Here is a 6005-nt window from a genome sequence, read left to right on the forward strand (position 1 = left end):
GTCCATGCATGAGACTGTAGATGTTGCATCTCCCACCTTGCTCCTCTCCAACCCTGTTCTTGGCTCTGTTTTAGAAGGGACCAAAGGCTGGTGGCCAAGGCTTGTGGCACCTTGGTCCCACCTGTCCCTGGGGCCTCCTGTCTGAATGAAGGCAGGATGCTGCCTACCATGAGATGGGCATGAGTGACAGGTCAGCCATGGGCTGAGGTAGAATAGAACGGAACGGAACGGAACAGAACAGAACAGAACTTGCTTGGTGCCATGGGTTAGCTGTTTGGGTGGGTTGGATTGGTTGATGGGTTGGACACGATGATCTTGAAGGTCTCTTCCAACCTGGTTTGGTTTATTCTAATTTTTATTCTAATTCTAACTGTTCAAACCCAGAAATCAACAGAATATTCTTCTTACTTAATCTCAGAACAGAATAGAATAGAATAGAATAGAACAGAACCGAACCGAACCGAACCGAACCAGGTTGGAAGAGACCTTCAAGATCATCACATCCAACCCATCATCCAACACCACCTAATCAACTAAACCATGCAACCAAGCACCCTGTCAAGTTTCCTCCTGATCACCTCCAATGATGGTGACTCCACCACCTCCCCGGGCAGCCCATTCCTATGGTAGAGTTGGTACCTTCCAATATCCAGCTTTGTCAAAACACTTCAGCCCTTGGTATCCAACTGCTTCAGCCTCTCAGCTTGTTTTATTCCTTATCTTAGAATCATAGAATGACTTGAGATGGAAGGGGCCAACTTCCTTGCCATGGGCAGGGACATGTCCCACTAGATGAGGCTCAAAGCCTCATCCAGCCTGGTCTTAAACAGTTCCAGGGATGAGGTGTCCACAACTTCTCTGGGAAACCTGTTCCAGTGTCTCACCACCCTTGCAGCAAAGAACTTCCCCCTACTGTCCAATCTAAATCTACCCTGCTCTAGGTTACAACCATTTCCCCTTTTCATATCAGTACAAACCTTTGTAAAAAGTCCCTTCCTAGCTTTCCTGTAGGCCCCCTTCAGGTACTGGGAGGCCACTATAAGGTCTCCCCAGAGCCTCCTCTTCTCCATGCTGAACACCCCCAATCCCATTTAGCCTGTCCTTTTAAGAGAGTTGCTACATCTCCCTGACCATCTTTGTGGACTCCTCTGGACCCTCTCCCATAGTTCCATGTCCTTCTTGTGTTGGGGGCTCCAGAGCTGGACACAGTACTCCAAGTGGGGTCTTACCAGAGCTGAGTGAAGGGGGAGAATCACCTCTCCTGGCCTCAGGGAGCCAGCCTCAGCCCTTTGGCCACAGCTCTGCCTGCTCAGGTGGGAAACCCACCCTGATTTTTCTTTGACTTGCATCAGCAGCTGCCCCATGCTGCACCATCACCCTCCCCTTACTCACCTGTCTGAACAGTTTAAAAGGCTGCTTATAAAAACATTGCATTTCTAAAGCCCCCCTGTGATGGGATAACCCCCCTGGCATTCCCAGAGGGATGCACTCCGCAGCTGCATGGCATTGCCTGTGGCTTTCCTGCCATACCTAGGCTTCTTCCCCAGCAGCAGCATCCTGGGGAGAGGAGAGAAATAAAACCCAGCATCCAACCCAGAGGTTGTTGCCTGAGCAACAGTGGAGGTGGGCACAGGGATCCAGGCAGCATAGCCAGAGGTGAGCTTCAGACACAATTGCCGGAGGGTTCAGGGCACCCTCTGGGAATAAAGCAGGAGCGAGGAAGGAATGGGGATGGTACAGCTTGGATCAATTGCTGTGATACCTGCTGGGAGCTGGCAGGAGGACAGGAGAGGCGTGGGCAGGCAGAGCAGGGCTCAGTGGTTGCAGCATTCTGCAGCCCAGCTGGGCTGCTGTGGGGTGGGCACATTCCCAGTATGAAGGTGGATGTGGGACAACTCACTTAAAGAATGCTGCTGTTCAGCATGCCCTGATGTTACCACACATCCCTGCCTTTCTCTCTTGTGAGCCTGAGGAAAGGGGCTGAGACCTTTTTCTTTGGAGTTTAACCATTACCCCAAGGCAGGATTGCAATCCAATGGTCTTACAGCAAACCCAGTATCCCCCAAAGAACCATGAAGTTCTCATCCCTACATGACTGGGAGTTTCTCAGCCTGTCCAAGGCTAGCTAGTCACATGCAAACCTTGTCCTGAGCTCCTGCAGCTGGAACCAGCCATGGTTAAGCTGTTGGCCTCACAGAGATGATCAAGTACTGTGTTGTGGTGATCACCTTGGGGCTGGACCATTGCTGGACAGGATCCCCCACCTGGACAGGACCCTGTGCAACATGCTTTAGGTGAGCATATTCTGGCAGGGGCGCTGGACTAGATGATCTCCAGAGGTCCCTTCCAGCTCTACTGTTCTGTGATTCTGTATTCCAGTCTTCATTACATCGGGCCCTCAGTGACTATGCACGGGGCACCACCACCACCACCCACTTTCTATTCCACACCTTCCTCTTTCAGTGAGGCCCCAAGTCTGGTTATGGATTTGTTTGCATTTTGCTGTTGGCTTCAACATCGTTAAAAAGCTGCTGTGATGTTGGCTCAGGAGCTGTGGGCAGCAGGCACTCACAAGTCATAAATTGACAGCTGTGCTGTGCACAAATCCATACGTGGGGTTAATGGACATGGTTCCTGCTGGAGGCTGGGCACTGTGGCAGTCCCCACCCCAAGGGATGTGACAATCAGGTGCTCCCTCCTGGAGCAAACCCATGCACAGGCTTTCTGCAGCCCCCAGTGCCCACTGAGCATCAGGACCTGCTACAGCATCCAAATTGCCTGTTAATCATAGGAAGATGGGATGCTGGAATGTGATCCAGTGCCAGGAAGATGAGAGGCTGGGATGGGGTCTGGTGCCATGGGTGCTTTCCAGGGATTTGCTCCTAACCCAGAGAGATTTGGTTGCTGGGGGGAGAAGTGAGGTCGGTCACAAAGCAAACTATATCCAGAGACATAAGCACATAAAAGTACAGTCTGGTTCCCATCTAATTGGTAATAAATGTAAATGTTTAGTTATGCCTGGCTTGGGAGCCATGAAGAACACATCTGGCTGGCTGGTTCTCCTGCTTGCCATCTGTAGCTGAGAGGAAAGGTGAGAGGGGTGTGTGTGTGTGTATGTATGTGTGAGCGCACACCGAAGGCAACAGCAAAAGAGGGAGCAGGAGCAGGAATGGAGAAGGAAAAGGAGGATCAGTGCTGGAGGGCAATTTCTGGCCAGAGCTTTCTGCATCTTGCTCAGTCCTTTGCTCCCTCCCAAGTAAGGAAACCCACAGAGGCAGGGCTTGCGTTCAGCTCAGCATTCCTCCATGCACTGGTCAGGGAAACAATGACAGTGAGCCCCTGGAAGTTTCCTCCTGGCCATTACCATTAACCAAAAGCTCTGATCCAACCTAGAGCAGTGTCCATGAATCCCTCCAACACAAAGAGCTTATGGCTGAAATGGTAGGACCATGGCTGGCAAGGAGGAGAATGGATGCCGTTTATCCATCTGCTCCTGTCCTAGAACCATCCACAGGTCCATAACACCCAATCTGCAGCACCATCCCCACCAGTTAAAGACACAAAGGAAACCACTGACCCAGGGAAGAAGCTCAGAAAACTGTGTAGAGCCCAGATTCCCAGGGCTGGGAAAGCTGGGAGAACAAAAAAAGCTAATGCAGAGAGAAAATCAGGCTTGGAGCAGAACTGAGCAGAGAGAGAGGTGTAGGCTCCCCCTCCCTACCCTGCCTTATAGGATCTATAGTTTCCTGTCCTCACCCAGCAGAGCCTCCAGCCCCACAGCAACACCACCGTCACCATTCTCATTGGACCCACATCTGGCCCAGCCCATCTGGGGCCCTGGGAACCCAGCAGCCTTCCCCCTCCTCCTCCTCTGCCCACCTGGTTCACTCTTATTCTGGCAGCACCGCCTCTTACTTTGAAGCAGGTTTTTCTTGGAGGAGAAGCTTCTTTTTCTAGACCGTCCCCAAAGAGCCTGTGAGTACTTCGCTCTGCTCCCTCCTCCTGCCTTGATCAAGGCTGAAGGCTGAAATCCAAGTGCATTGATCAAAGCAGCTTCTTCAGGCGAGATTTACTGGCGAGGAAAAGAAACAGTTGTTGAGGAGCTGGTCCAAGGGGCCGGCGGTTCCTCGCCGGGAACAAGATGGTAGCTGTGGGTAAGAGATGCGAAGGACTTGATGGCACCCAGGGCAGCAAAGCAAAGGGATTTTCAATGACCAGTGGGGTTGTGGAATGCCACAGGCAAGAGGGATGCTGCCTGCTCCTGAAACATTTGGGATCATCAGCAGCCAGGTGTCCTACTTCTGAGCTCTCCTAGAGAAAGATGCAGCTTTACATGCTACTGGGACAGAGATCAATGATGCCTGGGCACAGCGTGCCTTGTCCAAGGTCTCTTGCCTCAAGACAAAAGACTCCCATTCCTAGAGGGAAGCTTTAAACCAGCCCAAGCTCCACAAAACCCCTCGAAGAGCTGCAGGCTGGCAAGCCCTGACAGCAGGCCCCTGGCTCAGTGCTGAGCAATGGGGCTGGGTGCCAGCTACTCATGCCAAGGCGAAAGTGGAGAGACCGGGCAGCCAGACAGCATCCTCCCACAAAAACCACCAGCAGGACTCAGAGCAGCTCATCCACAAATGAGGGCTAACACGGGCCTGGTGGCAGCCCTGGTGGTGGGACACACTGCTGCCTAGGCTGGGAGGGGCAGTAGGAGTAGGGGCAAACCATCTACAAAGATATGCTGGCCAGGAGCAGATGCCATTGATGGTGTTTCTCAAGAGCATCCAGAGCCTGGCTGGCTTCATGTTTAAACGTGAATTATGCCCTTGTACCTGGCTTGTGACTGCCCAGTACAGGTTGCTTGAGAAAGGGAGCAATAAAAGTGGTGAAGGTGAGGAAGGGATAGTGGCAGGAGGAGAAAGCTCTTATTTGGTTGTCAGACAAAGGACAGGGTTGTTGCTGTTGGTAAGGCAAGCACACAACAAAAAGGCAGCCCCTCATAGGATCATTTAGGTTGGAAAAGACCTTGAAGATCAAGTCATATTGTTAATCCAGTGCTGCCAAGGTCATCACTAAACCATGTCCCTTGGCACCACATCTACATGGTTTTTAAATCCCTCCAGGGACTCCACCACTGCCCTGGGCAGCCTGTTCCAGGGTTTGACAAACCTTTCAGAGAAAAAAAAAATTCCTAATATCCAACCTAAACCACTCCTGGTGCAACTTGAGGCCATTTCCTGTTGTCCCATCACTTGTTCCTTGGGAGAAGAGACCAACCCCCACCCGTCTCCAACCTCCTTTCAGGGAGTTGTAGAGTGCAAGAGTGTGTCCCTTCAGCCTCTTTTTCTCCAGGCTGAACAACCCCTTTTCCCTCAGCTGCTTCTCACCAGACCTGCTCTCCAGACCCTTCACCAGCTTTGCTTTGAAGGAATTGTGTGGACATGGCACTACTGGACATGGTTTCATGGCCACAGTGGATTTATGTTGACAGCTGGACTCGATGGTCTTAGAGGTCTTTTCCAACCAAAAGTATCACAGTATAACTTAGGTTGGAAAGGACCTCGAGGATCATCGAGTCCAACCTATCAACATAGACCCCATGACTAGACCATGGCACCAAGTGCCACGTCCAATCTCCTCTTGAACACCTCCAGGGATGGTGACTCAACCACCTCCCCGGGCAACCCGTAAGTGTTCTATGATTCTATGAAATACTAGGGTTGTCCCCATCAGCAGTTACACCAGCCCCCAGTTACTGGGGACACTCACCTTGGTTACCCCTCCCAAGTCAGCTGGGGTCACACTACCTTACTCCCTGGTGGAAAGGATCTCCACTAGCTCCAGCTGTCAGAGATGAGTCAAGATGCTCAAGGTTGTGCCAGCAGCTGGTGCAATTCCTCAGCTACCTCCAGGAGATTTACACCAGCCACGAGCTCCATCCATCCGTGGAAAGGGTGGCATACAGCTGATGCAAGAGGAAAGGCCAGCAATGACATTTGCAGGCTGCTCCTGGC

The sequence above is a fragment of the Melanerpes formicivorus genome, unplaced genomic scaffold, assembly GCF_026170545.1.
Source record: "Melanerpes formicivorus ecotype bairdi unplaced genomic scaffold, bMelFor1.0.p_v2 SCAF_7, whole genome shotgun sequence".
Lineage (NCBI taxonomy): Eukaryota > Metazoa > Chordata > Aves > Piciformes > Picidae > Melanerpes > Melanerpes formicivorus.